The sequence below is a fragment of the Primulina tabacum genome, chromosome 3 (assembly GCF_025594145.1).
Source record: "Primulina tabacum isolate GXHZ01 chromosome 3, ASM2559414v2, whole genome shotgun sequence".
Lineage (NCBI taxonomy): Eukaryota > Viridiplantae > Streptophyta > Magnoliopsida > Lamiales > Gesneriaceae > Primulina > Primulina tabacum.
The window spans coordinates 33,457,333-33,478,219 of record NC_134552.1 but is presented as its reverse complement, the minus strand read 5'-3'; the positions used below and the strand labels follow the sequence as shown (position 1 = coordinate 33,478,219).

At 40.0% G+C, this 20,887-nt stretch overlaps 1 long non-coding RNA gene and 1 other non-coding gene across 2 annotated transcripts in view; both read right to left on the bottom strand.

Annotated features, from left to right (window-relative positions):
- Positions 1-20,887, bottom strand: part of LOC142539121 (uncharacterized) — a 72,251-nt gene that overhangs the window by 27,380 nt on the left and 23,984 nt on the right. The window lies entirely within an intron of this gene.
- Positions 2,948-3,053, bottom strand: LOC142541201 (small nucleolar RNA R71). Its single transcript, XR_012819267.1, has one exon. It is a non-coding gene; the product is annotated as a small nucleolar RNA R71 (small nucleolar RNA).

Here is a 20,887-nt window from a genome sequence, read left to right as displayed (position 1 = left end):
TCCGAGACAACAGGCTAGAGTGTTTGCATTGACTGAAGAACAGGCACAGGAAGCACCTGATGATGTTGTTGCAGGTTACTGTTCTTTTTGTGGTTACTCTGCTTATGTATTGATTGATAAGTTTTTTAAACATTGTATACTGCAGTATGATGGGAATGAAATTGAGTTAGATTGTATTGTACTCGGTTTGTCTGATTTTGATTGCATTATCGGTATTGATATGCTGACCAAGTACAGAGCTACCGTAGATTGTTTCCAAAAAATTGTAAGATTCATACCTGAGATGGATGATGAATGGAAATTTTACGGTAAGGGTTCCGGAGCTCGAATTTCTTTGATATCTACTTTGTCTATGACTCAATTATTACAGAAAGGAGCAGAGGGATTCCTTGTGTATACAGTAGATTATTGAAATCGAGCCCGTCATTGGCAGATTTGCCAGTGGTATGTGAGTTTGCTGATGTCTTTCCAGATGAGATTCCGGGTTTGCCTCCAATCGTAGAAATAGGCTTCAGTATTGAATTGATACCAGGTATAGTATCTATTTCTAAAACTCCATACAGAATAGCACCGATTGAACTGAAAGAATTGAAAGAGCAGCTAGAAGATTTACTAGCTAAGGGGTACATTAGACCGAGTGTTTCTCCTTGGGGCGCTCCAGTATTATTTGTCAGAAAGAAAGACGGTTCGATGAGACTCTGCATTGACTATCGACAATTGAACAAGGCTACGATAAAGAATAAATATCCTTTGCCTCGTATTGACGATTTATTTGATCAGTTGCAGGGTTCTTCTGTTTATTCCAAGATCGATCTGAGATATGGATATCATCAGCTGAGAGTGATATAGGTGGATTTTACTTGTTTTTCATGTCATGTTTTGTCGCATTGTGTTGCATTTATCGTTTAGATTGCATGCATTTTGTCATATTTTAGAATAAATTATTTTTTATTGTTACTCATGTGTTTAGTTGGCGAAAATGCAGGAGATTCGTGCAAAACTGAAGATCAAAGGGAGAAATTCGAGAGACCTCCGCCCGGGCGCACATTTATGCCCGCCCGGGCGCATCCAAGGCATGAGAAAAAATAATTTTTGCGAGAATCATCCGCCCGGGCGCGCCAAAGAAAAATGAAAATTTGCGAAGATCACGCGCCCGGGCGGAAACTTATATCCGCCCGGGCGCGTCAAATGAAAATTGAAAAGCTGAATCTGCGAAGTCCGCCCGGGCGGAAACCTATGTCCGCCCGGGTGCGATTGTATTTTTGGAAAATATTTTGCGCGATTCCTTGCCCTATTTTCTGGAGGTAGATTATATGGAAGGGGTTGGAGGCACGATTTTACATTCATTCAGACATAACTTCAGAGCTGCCACAAGCTTTGGAGAATTTTTGCGCCAGAAGTTGAAGATTTGAAGATTTTCGGGCGTCGTCTTTGCGATTTTCGTCACGCCTAGTATTTCTGATCTAGTTTCTATTCTTTAAACTTTTTTTTGTTTATTTTTAATATGAACTCGAGTAGCTAAACTTTTATTATTTGTTAGGATTTAAGGGGATCCTAACCCGAACGTTGATTTGAATTAATTTATATTTCGATTGTTGCGTTATTCTTGATTATACTACTGTTTTATCGTGTTGTTAGAGCGTAGCTAACTTTGACAACGTTTTTATATTGCGAGTGAGTTCGAGAGAATAACTTGTGATAGGAACGAGTAGTATAATCCGTGGATCTACAATTTGTATAGATATATGAAATTGAATACGCGCCGATAGTCATAGTCCTAAGGGTCGAAAACTAGGGGATTTCATAAATCGACATGCAATTCACTCTTGATAAATAATTAAAGACATTTAATTACTTCATTGAGTAGAATTAGTTTGGCATAGCTCGAGAGAGTGTGTTCAATTGAATAGGAAATCATGTCGGAAGTATAAAATCAATATCGAACGAATTAATTAATTAATGACGAGTAGGTGAACCGATATTTCCAACAAATTCATTTTTCATTGAATTTTTAATCAACCATTTTAGATATTAAATTTCATTAATCAGTTCTTGAATAATTTTATTTGCATGTTTAGTTGATTATAGTAGCAATAAAACAATCATTCAAATTTTTGTTGCTAAAGATTTAATAACTGAAAATAATAATTTTTAAATACAGTCTTCAATGGAACGATACTCGTACTCACGTACATTATACTATTACTTGACATCGTGCACTTGCGATAAATTTTGAGCATACAAAACCATATTTTTATCAAAGATTTAACAGTGCAAGTTTTGCTCGATCAAGTTTTTGGCGCTGTTGCCGGGACTGTTAATTCACAATTTTATTTTTAGTTATTTTCTTTAGCATTGGTTCATTTTGTTTTAAATTAACACTCCATATTTTGTTACAGATATCTCGTCCAGTGCATGCCAAAGTCACTTGACGTAGAGCTTGAGCAGTTCGACCCTGAAATTGAAAGAACTTTCCGCAGGAGAAGACAGCAGCAGAGACTGAAAGAACTGATGGAGGGGCACGAGAACGATCGTGAGGAGGAACATCGTGAAGATAGACATGTTGAGATGCCACGCCGCATACCAATGCTAGATTATGCCCAGCCTTCTTTGGATGGTGCACGCCCTAGCATTGTGAGGCCTATTGTGCGGGCAAACCACTTCGAAATCAAACCAGCGATAATTCAGATGATACAGAACACAGTCCAGTTTGGAGGATCTGCAGTAGATGACCCAAACACACTCATCTCAGATTTTCTTGAAATTTGCGACACTTTTAAATTTAATGGAGTTTCTGATGACGCTATTAGGTTGCGTTTATTTCCTTTCTCTCTACGTGATAAAGCTAAAGCATTGTTGAATTGTTTGCCTGTAGGTTCAATCATGACATGGGAGGACATGGCGAAAGCATTTTTAATTAAATACTTTCCTCCATCTAAAACCATGAAGCTTCAGGCATACATCACCACCTTTGCTCAATTCGAGCAGGAGTCGTTGTATGAGGCATGGGAGCGCTTCAAAGATCTCTTGCGTAGATGCCCACATCACGAGTTGCCACTTGGGTTAGTTGTTCAAACCTTTTATTATGGTTTACTTACTCCTAATCGTACTATGATAGATGTTGCTGCATGCGGAAACCTATTGAGGAAGACTGCTGAAGAGGGATATGAGCTGTTGGAGGAGATGGCTGCTAGCAGCTATCATCCTCAATCTGAAAGAAACAATCAGCGGAGAAGTGCAGGAGTCCACCAGGTAACTGACCTTTCTGCTATTACTGCACAACTTGATGTTTTGAACAGGAAACTAGATGGTTTGAACATGGGTGGCACAGCTATGCGTCTTCAAGAGATATTCTGTGAAAAGTGTGGAGGTGAACATTATGTTAAGGACTGTCAAGATGGAAATCCCTTTTATGTGCCAGAATGGGCACTAGTGAATCAAGTGGGAGTCCAAAATCGTCCAAGGAATGATCCGTACTCCAACACATATAATCCTGGATAGAGGCAACATCCCAACTTCTCTTGGGATGGTCAAAACAGCCAGAATCGACCACAAGGAGGACAACAATATGGGAAACAACCGATGTACAGATCTGACCCTCCTAGAGAAGAAAAGTCCACCTGGAGCAAATGATGTCTAAGTTCATTTCATCCATTGAAACTAGACTTCAAAACTAAGATGCATCGATAAAAGGGCTCGAGAATCAAATTGGACAGTTGTCCAAGATGATAGCAAGTAAAGAGCCGGGCACCTTGCCAAATAACACAGAGACAAATCCAAAAGAGCAAAAGAAGGCCATCGAGTTGAAGAGTGGGAAAGTTTTAGAGTCAAGAGAAAAAGAGAAAACTCAAACATTGGATGAGCATTCTGAAACATCCAAAGGTAAGTCTTCTAATCTACACCAGCACCCACTGCACAACCTAAAATTGTTATACCTCCTCCTTTCCGGCAGCATTAAAAAAGGCCAAACTGGATGCGCAATTCGGTAAGTTTCTTGAGATATTTAAAAAATTGCATATAAATATTCCTTTTGCCGATGCTTTGATTCAAATGCCGAGTTACGCTAAATTTTTAAAAGACATCTTAGCAAACAAGAGAAAGTTGGAGGATCACATGACGGTGAATCTTACTGAAAATTGATCTGCTTTGGCGCAAAACAAAATCCCACCGAAACTTAAGGATCCAGGGAGTTTTTCTATTCCTCGCATGATTGGAGATGTTGTTTTTCATAAAGCGTTATGTGATCTTGGTGCAAGTATTAACCTGATGCCTTTTTCTGTGTTTAGGAATCTTGGATTGGGAGAACCTAAGCCAACGAGGATGTCTTTACAACTAGCTGACAGATCTGTCAAGTACCCCCGCGGAGTGATTGAGGATGTGCTTGAGAGGTTAGCGGGTCATGAGTTTTATTGTTTTTTTGATGGGTATTCTGGGTATAACCAAATTATGATTGCGCCTGAGGACCAAGAGAAAACCACTTTCACTTGTCCTTATGGCACTTTTGCTTTTAGACGGATGCCCTTGGTTTGTGTAATGCCCCTGCCACTTTTCAACGATGCATGACCGCTATATTTCATGACCTGATAGAAACCTTTCTTGAAATTTTTATGGATGACTTCTCGATTTTTGGCTCTTCTTTTGATGACTGTTTGCAGAATTTGAAGGTGGTATTGATGAGATGTGAGGAGACGAATTTGGTGCTGAATTGGGAAAAATGTCATTTTATGGTACAAGAAGGAATAGTATGATATCAGGGCATGGAATGGAGGTGGATAAGGCAAAAGTTGAAGTTATCAAGAACTTACCACCTCCGGCATCCATTAAGGGAGTTAGAAGTTTTCTAGGCCATGCCGGTTTTTATCGGCGTTTTATCAAAGATTTTTCTAAATTGCTAAACCTCTATCTTCCTTTCTTATGAAAGATGTGCCCTTTGATTTCAATACTGATTGTTTACAGGCATACGAGAATTTGAAGTAGCGCTTGGTGACGGCTCCTGTCTTGGTGACACCAGATTTGGATCTACCCTTCGAGGTCATGTGCGATGCCAGTGATACTGCGGTGGGAGCTGTGCTTGGACAGTGGCAAAACAAGGTATTTCATACAATTTATTACGCAAGTAAAACCTTAGATGAGGCTCAATTGAATTATACGACAACTGAAAAGGAATTACTTGCAGTAGTATTTGCACTTGACAAATTTCATGCATATCTTGTTTTGTCCAAAGTCATTATTTACACAGATCACTCGGCACTGAAATATTTACTCGCTAAAAAAGATGCAAAGCCACGCCTATTTCGATGGATCTTATTGTTGCAAGAATTTGATTTGAAAATAAAAGATAAGAAAGGTGTTGAGAATGTGGTGGCGGATCATTTGTCTAGACTGGAACTTGTTAGTAATGACTGTGTAGATCAGGCTATTAATGATTGGTTTCCTGACGAGCAATTGTTTGAGATGAAACATTGTCCGTGGTATGAAAATTTCGCTAACTTTCTTGTCACAGGCACACCACCACCAAATCTATCATTTCACCAACGAAAGAAATTCTTCTCTGACGTGAAATATTATTTTTGGGAGGAGCCGTTTTTGTTTAAGATTTGTGCAGATTCTATGATAAGAAGGTGTGTTGCAGAGTAGGAGTTTGGGCAAATTCTCAATCATTGCCATGACCGTGAGGTAGGTGGCCATTTTGGACCAACCAAGACGGCATCCAAGGTATTTGAATGTGGCTTTTATTCGCCAACCCTCTTTAAGGATGCTCGTTCTTATGTGCTTACCTGTGATAAATGCCAACGGACAGGTAACATCTCCAACCGTCATGAAATGCCTTTGAATAATATCATTGAGTGTGAGATTTTTTATGTGTGGGGGATAGATTTCATGGGACCGTTCCCCAGTTCGTTCACGAAAGAGTATATTTTGGTGGTGGTTGACTATGTGTCTAAGTGGGTAGAGGCAGAAGCATTTGTCAGTAATGATGCTCAAGTGGTCTTGAAATTTTTGAAGAAAAATATTTTTAACAGATTTGGAACACCGAGAGCAATCATTAGTGATGGTGGCACCCATTTTTGCAACAAACTCTTTGAAAAACTTTTAAGCAAATATGGTGTCACACATAAGATATCTACTCCCTATCACCCCCAAACGAGTGGTCAAGTGGAAGTGTCCAACCGAGAAATAAAGCGAATCTTAGAGAAAGTGGTAGGTGTTAGTAGGAAAGACTGGTGGTCAGTGAGGTTAGACGATGCTCTTTGGGCATATAGGACATCTTTTAAATCACCTATAAGCACTACACCATATAGGTTACTGTTTGGTAAAGCATGTCATCTACCTGTAGAGTTAGAGCATCGTGCATATTGGGCAACAAAAGCATTAAACTTTAACTTTACTGATGCAGGTGAACGACGTCTCCTTCAATTGGATCAGTTGGAGGAGTTCCGGAATCTTGCATATGATCTTGCATTGTCATACAAAGAAAAAACAAAGAAAGCTCATGATAGACGGATCATCGAAAGAGAATTCAAAGAAGGCGAAAATGTCCTGCTTTACAACTCCCGGTTGCGACTGTTTCCCGGAAAATTGAAGTCGCGATGGTCTGGTCCATTCGTGATTTCTAAAGTTTACCCATCGGGAGCTGTAGAATTGCACGACAGAAAGGATGGGACATTTACGGTCAATGCCTAGCGACTGAGGCACTACATGGGTGGCAATATTGAGCCGCAACTTGGAATCACCCGGTTCCAAGACAATCCAAACTGAAACTGACCGACAGTCCAGCTCTCGACTATAAATTGAGAACTACCTCTCGTTCCCTTTTCTTGCATTTAATTTTATTTTTAGTTTGTGCTCTTATTATTTTATTTAAAAAAAAAAGAAAGGGAAAGCCGTGAAGTTTCCGCCCGGGCGGACATTTGCATCCGCCCGGGCGCGTTCTTTTTCAACCAAATTTTAAAAAAAATGCCGTTAAGCTTCCGCCTGGGCAAACATTTACATCCGCCCGGGCGCGTCCCTTTTCAAAAAAAATTTTTTATAAAAAAAGCCGAGAGTTATCCGCCCGGGCGGAAACTTATATTCGCCTGGGCGGATCGCGCAGATCTAAAAATCTGCAGCCTTCCTTTCTTCTCTCCATTCGAACCCTACTCCTCCCCCCTCGAATTTTCGCACCTCCTCACTCAAATCTCGCTCACATAGCTAGCCGTGTGTCAATTTTAGGTACAAATCGTGGGTCTCCATCCGCACCAAACATCAAGAAGTGATTTTTCCGGTCAAAAATTGAACTTTTCGGCCACCTCTACAAACTCCGGCCACCGCTGCGTCATTCCGGCCGCCTCCTCCGAGTTCCAGAGAGCATTCTCTCGGCGACACACCCTCCTACTCCGGGCTTATTGTTCTTCAGAAATCGTCTTCAACGATGGCACCTAAAAAAGCTCGGGTAAGTCACGGTGCGTCTTCTTCGTCATCTCATATTTCCCAATTATTTGTGAATCCTGCGGCTAGGGAACAATATGAGCACGCGAAAATACATCGTGCTCCGATTCGGGAGCGAGGTTTCCAGCTTGAGCAGAATATTCTTATTATCAGACAAACTGCGAGTAGAGGATGGGGTAAATTTTGTTCGCAACCGCAAGCCGCAGTGGCACCAGTGGTGCGAGAATTTTACGCCAATGCGGCTGAGCGGAGTGACAGCAAGGCATTTGTGAGAGGAAAATTGGTGGATTTTAGTTCAACATAAATTAATAGGGTGCTTGAGACACCGGCGGTGGACGATTCGTTGTATACGGCATGGGCGGCAGAACCCGATTTAGAGTTGATGATGCGCCGCATCTGCTATCCGGGGTCTCCGTGGAAGACACCTTGATGGCACACCTATTTCGCTGAAAAATATATGCTAGTCCCGGCTGCAATGTGGTATGATTTTCTGACCACACGATTGATGCCAGTCGGGCACACGAGTAACGTCCAGAGGGAAAGGTCATTGTTGATATATGCACTGATCACACATATGCCGCTCAACGCGGGGAAAATCATTCATTCACAGATCCAACTAAGCATCCATAATCCAAATGTGGCGTTATTCTTTTCCCATGTTATCACCGAACTATGTGCGAGCGCTGGGGTGGTTTTTCAGGACGATGATTTCTCTCAGTTTTGCCCTATCTGGGACAATTTGACTTTTGATCCACTGCCAGAGCAGCCTCCACAACCGGCCCCGCGACCTAGACGTCGCCTTCGGCATGAGAGGATGGATGAGTTTGCAGCCTTTGCGGACCATCAGTTACAGTGGCAGGCCGTGAGTCAGACGTATCAGACGGCTACTGATGCCATGCTTCGCCTATCCCTGAGCCACAGCGGTGTCGACCAAGCCCTTCTCCCACCACCCATGACAGCTTTCCCGCCGCCGTTCCATTTTCATTACGCCAATGCGCCAGAGCCGGATGCTGGCATCGTTCCCCCGGAGGCGCACGAGGAGGAGGATCAGTGAGAGGGGAGTCACTTCTATCCCTTCTTTTCTTTATCGCATTTCGTTTCGTTCAGTTTATTTATTTTCGTTTATTTCTATTTCTGTTGCATGTTTAGGTCATATTGCATCTGTTTTGTTATGCACTATCTGTCTCTGTTCTATCGTCTGTTGCATTGGGGACAATGCTCGACTTTAGTATTGGGGGGTGGATGGGTGTTGTGTCGTCTTTGTCGTGTTGGTGCTTTGTTCATATTTTTCGTTGCCATGTAGTTTTAGTTGTTTCGCATATGTTTGTGTGTCAGCCGACAGTGTTTGGAGTAGTACATTGTTAGCCAAGGATGATTAGGAAGTTATGAGACATGCCCTGTCTGTCGTGTATTCGCACACGTTTAGCACATACTGTGGTAAAGACATAAAGTTTTATTTAAAACATTGAACTCTCTTTGCACAAATGTTAGAACTAGAAGCATGCATGATAAGATGGTAAAAATTTAAAAACTAAAGTGGGGAACGAAGATGTTTGAAGGTGTAAATTGAACTTGACGACATTCTCTTGAATCGAGGTATCTATCAGCATCGTAAAAAAAAAGAAAAAAAAGAAAAAGAAAAAGAAAAAGATAGAGATGTAAGGTGTAGGGGAGCCGAATAAAGGAATGAAATCCTATTCCTGGCTAAAGTTGGAGATGTAAAGTGTTGAGGAGTCGAATAAAGAAATGAAATCCTATTCCTGGCTAAAAATGCAAAACACATGGATTTGAATCTGAAATGAAAAGTTCTAATATAGTCCTTTCATTACTGTATTCTTATTCAGAGAAAAAAAAAAGGAGAGAAAAAAAATAATAGTTGCTGATGGATACTGAGTGCAAAGGAATAAATGAGAGTGATATTTACACTAACAGACTAATTTAAATATCTGACAATGGTTGAGAATGGATCCCTCTATCATTTGTGATGCTAGGACTAACAACACACACACACGTTCGGGCTTTATTTGAAACGATGTCTAGACCAAGGGAAGTGCGAAGCATTGTGCTTTTGTGATGATGGACAAGGGAATATGTTGAGTTTTGCTGAGGCTAGTGATGACTATGAATTCACCGTCGAGCTAATTTATGTCATGTTCCATTCTGTCTTGTCACCTATTTTGCTCGAGGGCGAGCAAAAGTGAAAGAGGATCGGTTTTAGGTGTTCTAAAGCGCAACGAAAGTTCAAAATTTGTTTTTCAACAAGAGATTCGAACAACTCATGTACTAGGATGTGTAGCAAATACAAAACACATTAATGTCATACATAGGGTGTTTAGAAATCTTTACCTATCAATCTCTTAAGATTGATGATGGCACCAACTAAGGTGTAAACACCTTAGCTCTTGAAAGGATGACAAATCTTCAAGCTTCCTTTGAGCACACCTTGCTCAAAATCAAGCCCACCACCAACTAGAAGATCCACCTTACACTTGCACTAGAAAATGTAAGGCATTTTCTTTGAGAAGTTTGCTATCAATACATCAAAATGAAGAAGCAAATTTTTTTAAGAAAATAAGAGAGAAATTTCGGCCAAAGGGAGTGGGGAGGAGAGAAGGGAAAGTTATTCTTGGTTGTGGGAAAAGCTAAAACAACTTTTAGCATGCCAAGCCTTGGAGATTGAAAAAGTGATCTCCAACCCTTCAACTCCCATGCATGCAATTTGACTTGGGCTTGTAACTATTACAAGGCCCATTGACTTTTATTTTAAATGTCTCAAACACATTTGAGTCCATTTAAAGTTTACTCTATTTTACTCAAGCCCACTAGTTTAATAATTATTTCTAATTGGGCTCTACAAGGCCCAATGTTATTTAATTAATTCAACACTTGAATTAATTTAATTATTTGGACTCTACTAGGTCCACTAGTGTTTAATTAATTCAACACTTGAATTAATTTCAAGAGCTAAGGTGTTTACACCATAGCTCTTGAAAGGATGACAAATCTTCAAGCTTCCCTTGAGCACACCTTGCTCAAAATAAAGCCCACCACCAACTAGGAAGATCCACCTAACACTTGCACTAGAAAATGTAAGGCATTTTCTTTGAGATGTTTGCTATCAATACATCAAAATGAAGAAAAAAAATTTTTTAAGAAAATAAGAGAGAAATTTCGGCCAAAGGGAGTGGGGAGGAGAGAAGGGAGAGTTTTTCTTGGTTGTGGGAAAAGCTAAAACAACTTTTAGCATGCCAAGCCTTGGAGATTGAAAAAGTGATCTCCAACCCTTCAACTCCCATGCATGCAATTTGACTGTGGCTTGTAACTATTACAAGGCCCATGGACTTTTATTTTAAATGTCTCAAACACATTTGAGTCCATTTAAAGTTTACTTGATTTTACTCAAGCCCACTAGTTTAATAATTATTTCTAATTGGGCTCTACAAGGCCCGATGTTATTTAATTAATTCAACACATGAAATAATTAAATTATTTGGACTCTACTAGGTCAACTAGTGTTTAATTAATTCAACACTTGAATTAATATAATTTAGTCCATAATAATGTTTATGAAAATCACAATTTTCAAATACATTATTTATTTGGCCAACTTTTAATTTAAGAACACTTCCATAAATTAAAAGTTACATTTCCCTCATAGAAGTCATATTTCTATTTTTCCTTACGCTTATAAACTCATTTATAAGCCGTTCAACATATTGAACTATTTTAACTTCTCAACGGGATCTAGAAAGCTAGTATCTGTGTGGCCCTCAATGGTTCATTGATAAAACTAGCCGTGGGTTCACATCTCCATGTGATTCGGACTAAACATGTCCTTATACGAGCATACCGCAATTGCTCTATTCTTACTTATCAACTCCTTGATAACAAGAATGTCAGAACTCAAGTCTGATAGTACCCAACCAATCATGTTAAACGCCTAGCAGCATCGCTTACATGATTCCCTAGGTATCAAATGATAGTGCCTGCAAGAACCATTCAATTATGGTTAGCGTACAGTACGGTCCCTTCAACTCATATATCCCGACCGATTCGACAACCATTGGTATATCGAGAGTTGCCAATGAATCGATACTATGTGTCATGTCGTAGTTGCATCGATGGTGTAATCTATGAAACCCCTTTCATAATTACCACCATACTCTGATCAGAGATTTCATACTACACATACATGAGAACACATAGGATACATACCCGAAGGTAAGCGGTGAATTCCCGACTACAATGCATCGACTCCTATATGTTTTGACAGAACACCCAACCTTGCCACCTGATGACCACATGAGAGTCGGTAAACAAGTCAAAGTGTAATTCTAGCACATAGAGTCTCAATGTTGTCCCGGGTCATAAGGACTAATGGTGTACAACCATAAACTAGGACGTTTTCACTCGATAAGTAAGAACCACTTGGAAAGTCCTTTGTGGAGGGTTGTTCAGTGCACTCTACAAGGAGCACCTATCTGCATGCTCGGACATCATAATATCCCCTACCAATGAAACATGGTACTCACATCGCAGATACTAGTCTCGAACTCGAGCGGCCTATATCCTTCTTAGCGGCGGCTGAATCGACTAGGAACTGTTTAAAATATACAGTATTCCAAATATGAGTTTCATGATACTCATCATATGAGCATCTCATATTCTTTCTACTATTTGTATATTCAAGGACTTTATCTATGCAACTAGAATGGATATACAGATAAAGAAGTGCCAAAACAATAATTTCAAATATTATTAAAATAATGATTTTTTATACATAGAGTTTCATTGTGAACACTCGGCCAACACTTGGCTCGACGTGCACTTACTCTAACAATCTCCCACTTGCACTAGAGCCAACTACCCATATGCTTCAAACCCATCGATTCGCGATGCTTCTCGAATAATGGTCCAGGTAAAGGCTTAGTTAGTGGATCAGCAACATTATCTGTGGAGCCGACTTTGTCAATCGAGACTTCTCCTCTCTCCACAATCTCTCGGAGGATGTGACAGTACTTTCTCAATACATGTTTGGACTTCTGATGAGACCTCGGCTCCTTTGGTTGAGCAATGGCTCCCGTGTTGTCACAAAACACCGGGACAGGAGCAACTCCATTAGGAATGACGCCCAACTCTTAGACGAAATTCCTTATCCAAACAGCCTCCTTTGTTGCAGCTGATGCAGCAATATATTCTGCCTCAGTGGTGGAATTCGCTGTACTGTCTTGCTTGGAACTCTTCCAAGAGACAGCAGCACCATTGAGCATGAATATGAATCCAGAGGTTGACTTCGAGTCATCGATATCGCTTTGGAAGCTGGAGTCGGAATAGCCTTCCAATTTCAGTTCTCCACCCCCATAGACCAAGAACAATTTATTGGTCCTTCTCAAATACTTGAAGATGTCTTTCACAGCTTTCCAATGTGGAAGACCGGGGTTCGATTGATATCTACTCACTACACATAGTGCAAAAGCCAAGTCAGGACGTGTAGATATCATCCCATACATGATGCTACCAATCGCAGATGCATACGGAATGCGTGTCATCGCCGCTATCTCTGCATCAGTCTTGGGAGACATAGACTTGGATAGGGACACGCCATGACACATTGGTAGATGTCCTCTCTTGGACTCATCCATCGAGAACCGCTTCACGATGGTATCAATGTATGTGGACTGGGTGAGACTAAGTAATCTTTTCGATCTATCTTTATAGATCTGTATTCCCAATACAAAAGATGCTTCACCCAAGTCCTGCATCAAGAACTTACTTGCTAACCATATCTTAGTTGATTGCAACATTCCTACATCATTCCCAATGAGTAGAATGTCATCAACATACAGCACCAGGAATGTCACAGCACTCCCACTGACCTTCTTATACACACAGGGTTCCTCAGGATTCTTAGCAAAACCAAACTCTTTGATTGTACTATCGAATCTGAGGTTCCAACTTCTAGATAGGCTGCTTTATACCATAAATAGATCTCTGAAGTTTGCATATCATATGCTCACTTTCGACAGATGTAAACCCTTCGGGTTGAGACATGTAAATCTATTCCTTAATATCCCCATTAAGAAAGGATGTCTTGACATCCATCTACCATATCTCATAGTCATACCATGCAGCTATGGCTAGCAATATCCTTATGGACTTGAACATTGCAACTGGAGAAAAGGTTTCCTCAAAGTCAACTCCTTGTCTTTGAGTATATCCTTTTGCCACCAATCGCGCTTTGAAGGTCAATACCTTCCCATCCGCCCGAAGTTTCTTCTTGTAAATCCATTTACACCCTATGGGAACAATTCCCTCAGGTGGATCCACGAGATTCCACACTTGGTTCGAATGCATGGAATTCATCTCAGATTCCATTGCTTCAAGCCACTTGGATGAATCGGCATCAGATAATGCTTCTTTGAAGGTCCTTGGATCACATCCATGGTTAGGCTCATCATGGCCTTCTTCAAGAAGCAGACCATACCTCATAGGTGGTCTCGAGACTCTCTCGGATCTTCTAGGAGCTTGTATCTCCTCTCTTGGCTTTTCGGGTGTGGGTTCTATAATTGTGGGTATCTCTCGAACCTCTTCGAGTTCTATCATCTCCCCTTTTCTATCCAATAGAAATTCATTTTCCAAAAATGTTGCATTCCTAGAAACAAACACTTTTGTTTCTTGGGGATGATAGAAGTAGTATCCAACCGAATTCTTTGGATATCCCACAAAGTAACATAAAATGGATCGAGTATCCAATTTATCTCCCACTACCTGCTTCACATAAGCAGGGCACCCCCATATTCTAAGATAAGAATATTTGGGTGGCTTACCCATCCATATCTCATATGGTGTTTTATCAATTGCCTTTGAATGGACATTGTTCAACAACAGTGCCGCTGTTTCAAGCGCATATCCCCAAAAGGATGGCGGCAACTTCGTGAACCCCATCATAGATCGAACCATGTCCATCAAAGTCCGGTTACGATGCTCCGAAACACCATTTAACTGTGGTGTAGCGGGCGGAGTCCACTGCGAGAGAATCTCATTCTCCCTAAGATACTCTTTGAACTCGGCCCTCAAGTACTAACCACCTCGATCCGATCGAAGTGTCTTGATGCTCCGTCCCAACTGTTTCTCTACTTCACTTCTGTATTCTTTGAACCTTTCAAAGGCTTCAGACTTGTATTTCATCAAATACATATAGCCATACCTCGAAAAGTCATCGGTAAAAGTGATGAAGTAGGCATGTCCATGCTTAGTGGTGATGCTAAGCGGACCGCACACATCGGTATGGATCAAATCCAATAACCCTTTGGCTCGCTCCACATGGCCCTTAAAGGGAATTTTGGTCATCTTTCCTTTTAGACAGGATTCACAAGTCGTGAGAGTATTAATATCAGACATATCAAACATGCCCACTCCCACTAACTTGTTCATCATTCTTAGGGAAATATGTCTTAATCGAGCATGCCATAATTGTACCGAATTTAGAGTATCTTGTTTTCGCTTGTTTGTTGTTGTTATTGCTTGGACATTGTTTAGTGGAATATCTTTCAATTTTAAGGTGTAGAGATCGTTTTCAAGTTCTCCAGTACCAATTAAACATTCATTCTTGTAAATATTGCAAACACCTTTTACTAAATCAACAAGAAAATCCATCTTTATCAAGCATAGAAATGGAAATAATGTTTTTCACCAAGTCTGGTACAAACAAAACATCTCTCAAAACAAACTTAAAATCATTGTTCAAATGCAAATAAACATCTCCTACGGCATTGGCAGCAACCCTTGCTCCATTGCCCATCCTCAAGAAGGTCTCACCTTCCCTGAGCCTCCTACTTCTTCCCATCGCCTGCAAATCATTACAGAGATGTGAGCCACAGCCGGTATCCAATACCGAAGAAGTAGAGTTAATTGAAATGTTTACTTCAATATAGAACATACCGTTTCCAGAACTCTTCTGGGCAAGATATTCTTTGCAATTACGCCTCCAATGTCCAGGCTTCTTGCAGTGATGACAGATGTCAACAGTCTTGTCAGCCTTCACTGGTGTGGCTGCCACAACGGGACCCGGAGTCTGCCTCTTCAAGGGCACGTTCTTCTTGGGACATTGGAAAGAACGCTTCTTTCCCTTCCCAGGTGGACCGGTCTTCGTAGCAGATGAAGAACCCACATAAAGAACCGGCTTCTCTTTCTTGATGGTGGACTCAAAGGTCACAAGCATGTTCACCAACTCCTCAAGGGTCGGCTCCATTTTGTTCATATTGAAATTCACCACCAAAGGATCAAATGAGCTAGGCAGTGACAAAAGCAACACGTCGGTGGTCAACTCCGAAGGCAACACCAGATCCATGCCAACATGCTTGTCCACGAGCCCAATCATCTTCAGGCCATGCTCATGGACCGAGGCCCCATCTCGCATGCGCAAAGTGATCAGCTCCTTGACGGTAGCATGCCTTAGAGGTCGAGTCTGCTCACCAAAGAGCTCCTTGAGATGCAAATGAATGTCAGCAGCATTCTTTGCAACATCAAAACGCCTCTGCAGCTCATCATTCATAGAAGCCTGCATATAACATCTGGCTTTCAAGTCATGGTCACACCAATCCTTGTAAGTCTGCAATTCCTCAGGAGTGCAGCTAGTCGAAGCCTCAACAGGGGGCGAATCAGTCAGTGTATATGCAATCTTTTTCGAGTTCAAGACGATTTTCAGGTTTCTTAGCCAAGTGATGTAATTAGGTCCGGTTAAAACGTGTTTTTCGAGTATAGCAGACAGCGGATTGCGAACCGAAGACATTGTCAAAAATTGTACTTAAAAGTAAACAGATAAATGTTAATGACTATTTTAAAATATTTAATAAGATATAAAGTATGGACTTTTACTTTATAAATGTTTACTCCCACTGTTTTGACATCTTTCACTACCCTCTAGTGAAAACGGGAAACTCCTTTCCTCAGTAGGTACGCAAGGTCCAATTAGCGAATTATGATCTCGAATAATATCAGCCAATCACAATTCCTAAAAGGTAGTTTCCAATTGCATCACCATGCAACCCTTTACGTAAACTTTTGTCTCACGTTTGATTAGGACCCAATAATATGACGTCGTTCATCTTCAGGTGTCAAGCCTTACCCATCGATGTTGAACCTTAATGGACGGTCGCCATGAGTTCCCCCAATAATATGAGCCGAATTCATGGGAGTTCCACGTAGTTCACATCACCATGTCAATGGATGTCACAGCTTTCCGGCACCCAGGGGCCCCCCAATAATATGAGCCGAGCCCCGAGCACGGGTAGCGTTCATCATGCACCCATTGTCGATGGAAGACATGAAAATTATAAACAAATTTATAATTCCCCTTTTCGGGCTTGATATTAATTTTGAATCTTATTCAAAATGAGGGTTTTTAATTTTGAAAGGTCTCATCATTAATTTTATTTAAAAGCTTGCCATGTTTGATCGTATGTTTGCCGGATTCATGCAACTTTGTTATTATCATAATAATAACGCACATACTCATTATTTATAACATATCATACATATATTATAAACAGTAAACAAAACAAGGATGATCAATCGCTTTAAAACTAATGGCCTGTGTGAGCTAAACACGGGCCTAGGTCCAATCCTAGGGAAATGCATGGGATGCAAATGCAACTATTACATTAGCTTTCAATATTTACATGTCTTCGATCTTCATAATCATCACGGCCACCATCTTCCAATCTTGATCATCCACTATACTAATATTTACAAATAAATATCCATGGCAAATAGGGATACATCTCATAGGGGTGGGAATGGGCCATAAACCAAGCCCACTTTAAAAATTGATAATTATTACAATCATTCAACACAAAATATCCTAGCATACACCTAGCAAATTGGGTTTGGGCTTTTGATCATCCTTCATGCATAATATCACATATCATACACCATCAATTAATTATCACAATAATTAATTGATCAAATATTATATATCTTGATCCAATCACTAACCGCCACGATTATAAACTAAATTAACAAAGTATACAAACACCTTTGTCTACTTTCCAATTAATTTATTTATAACTGAATTTCTTGTAAATCACCATTTATTATAAATAACTAAAATCCAACTTCAATTATTTATTTCATGAGAAAATATTTGCAACTTTTGTAATTTTAAACTTAAGGGCCCAAAAACTCATTTTTCACCAAAAATATTTTGGCCCATTTAAATTTACAAATATGTTAGCCATCCAATGGCCCAACAACTAAAGGCACATGACACTTTGATATTTCAAAACACCTTTTGAAAACCCTAGTCATCATCGCCGTCGCCGGAGTTCCGTCGCCGGATTCCGGCCAACATGCAAAAAAAAATTTTTTTTTTTTTTAGGGGGACGTTCGGGCGGCCCCTCGGGCTGCCCTTGCTGCCCGAAATTTGCCCCAAAAATTCCTTGATTTTGTTGCAAAAATTTCATCTCATGCAGTTAGAAATCGACATCAATATAATATCATGTATATGCTACACAAACTAGTATCCTTAGCTCATGATACCACTTGAAAGAGGATCGATTTTAGGTGTTCTAAAGCGCAACGGAAGTTCAAAATTTGTTTTTCAACAAGTGATTCGAACACCTCATGTACTAGGATGTGTAGCAAATACAAAACACATTAATGTCATACATAGGGTGTTTAGAAATCTTTTCCTATCAATCTCTTAATATTGATGATGGCACCAACTAAAGTGTAAACACCTTAGCTCTTGAAAGGATGACAAATCTTCAAGCTTCCCTTGAGCACACCATGCTCAAAATCAAGCCCACCACCAACTAGGAAGATCCACCTTACACTTGCACTAGAAAATGTAAGGCATTTTCTTTGAGAAGTTTGCTATCAATACATCAAAATGAAGAAGCAAATTTTTTTAAGAAAATAAGAGAGAAATTTCGGCCAAAGGGAGTGGGGAGGAGAGAAGGGAAAGTTTTTCTTGGTTGTGGGAAAAGCTAAAACAACTTTTAGCATGCCAAGCCTTGGAGATTAAAAAAGTGATCTCCAACCCTTCAACTCCCATGCATGCAATTTGACTTGGGCTTGTAACTATTACAAGGCCCATGGACTTTTATTTTAAATGTCTCAAACACATTTGAGTCCATTTAAAGTTTACTTGATTTTACTCAAGCCCACTAGTTTAATAATTATTTCTAATTGGGCTCTACAAGGCCCGATGTTATTTAATTAATTCAACACTTGAAATAATTTAATTATTTGGACTCTACTAGGTCCACTAGTGTTTAATTAATTCAACACTTGAATTAATATAATTTAGTCTATAATAATGTTTATGAAAACACAATTTTCAAATACATTATTTATTTGGCCAACTTTTAATTTAAGAACACTTCCATAAATTAAAAGTTACATTTCCCTCATAGAAGTCATACTTCTATTTTTTCTTACGCTTATAAACTCATTTATAAGCCGTTCAACACATTGAACTATTTTAACTTCTCAACGGGATCTAGAAAGCTAGTACTTTTGTGGCCCTCAATAGTTCATTGATACAACTAGCCGTGGGTTCACATCTCCATGTGATTTGGACTAAACATGTCCTTATACGAGCATACCCCAATTGCTCCATTCTTACTTATCAACTCCTTGATAACAAGAATGTAAGAACTCAAGTCTGATAGTACCCAACCAATCATGTTAAACGCATAGCAGCATCGCTTACATGATTCCATATGTATCAAATGATAGTGCCTGCAAGAACCATTCAATTATGGTTAGTGTACAGTACGGTCCCTTCAACTCATATATCCCGACCGATTCGACAACCATTGGTATATCGAGAGTTGTCAATAAATCGATACTATGGGTCATGTCGTAGTTGCATCGATGGTGTAATCTATGAAACCCCTTTCATAATTACCACCATACTCTGATCAGAGATTTCATACTACATATACATGAGAACACAGGATATCCATACCCGAAGGTAAGCGGTGAATCCCCGACTACAATGCATCGACTCCTATATATTTCGACAGAACACCCAACCTTGCCTCCTGATGACCCCATGAGAGTCGGTAAACAAGTCAAAGTGTAATTCTAGCACATAGAGTCTCAATGTTGTCCCGGGTCATAAGAACTAATGGTGTACAACCATAAACTAGGACGTTTCCACTCGATAAGTGAGAACCACTTGGAAAGTCCTTTATCGATGGTTGTTCACTGCACTCTACAAGGAGCACCTATCTGCATGCTCGGATATCACAATGTCCCCTACCAATGAAACATGGTACTTACATCGCAGATACTAGTCTCGAACTCGAGCGATATATATCCTTCTTAGCGGCGGCTGAATCGACTAGGAACTGTTTAGAATATACAGTATTCCAAATATGAGTTTCATGATACTCATCATATGAGCATCTCATATTCTTTCTACTATTTATATATTCAAGGACTTTATTTATGCAACTAGCATGGGTATACAGATAAATAAGTGCCAAAACAATAATTTCAAATATTATTAAAATAAAGATTGTTTACACATAGAGTTTCATTGTGAACACTCGACCAACACTTGGCTCGACGTGCACCTACTCTAACAAAAAGGTTAGTATTGGAGGGTTGATATGTGGATTTTACTTGTTTTTCATGTCATGTTTTGTCGCATTGTGTTGCATTTATCGTTTACATTGCATGCATTTTGTCAAATTTTAGAATAAATTATGTTTTATTGTTACTCATGTGTTTAGTTGGCGAAAATGCTGGAGATTCGTGCAAAACTGAAGATCAAAGGGAGAAATTTGAGAGACCTCCACCCGGGCGCACATTTATGTCCGCTCGGGCGCATACAAGGCATGAGAAAAAATAATTTTTGCGAGAATCATCCGCCCGGGCGGACACTTATTTCCGCCCGGGCGCGCCAAAGAAAAAAGAAAAATGAAAATCTGCGAAGACCACCCGCCCGGGCGTAAACTTATATCCGCCCAGGCGTGTCAAAGGAAAATTGAAAAGCTGAATCTATGAAGAACTTCCGCCCGGGCGGAAACCTATGTCCGCCCGGGCGCGATTGTATTTCTGGAAAATATTTTGTGCGATTCATTGCCCTATTTTCTGGAGGTAGATGATATGGAAGGGGTTGGAGGCACCATTTTACATTCATTCAGACATAACTTCAGAGCCGCCACAAGCTTTGGAGAATTTTTGCGCCAGAAGTTGAAGATTTGAAGATTTTCGGGCGTCGTCTTTGCGATTTTCGTCACACCTAGTATTTCTGATCTAGTTTCTATTATTTAAACTTTGTTTTGTTTAGTTTTAATATGAACTCGAGTAGCTAAACTTTTATTATTTGTTGGGATTTAAGGGGATCCTACCCCGAACATTGATTTGAATTAATTTATATTTCGATTGTTGCGTTATTCTTGATTATACTACTGTTTTATCGTGTTGTTAGAGCGTAGCTAAC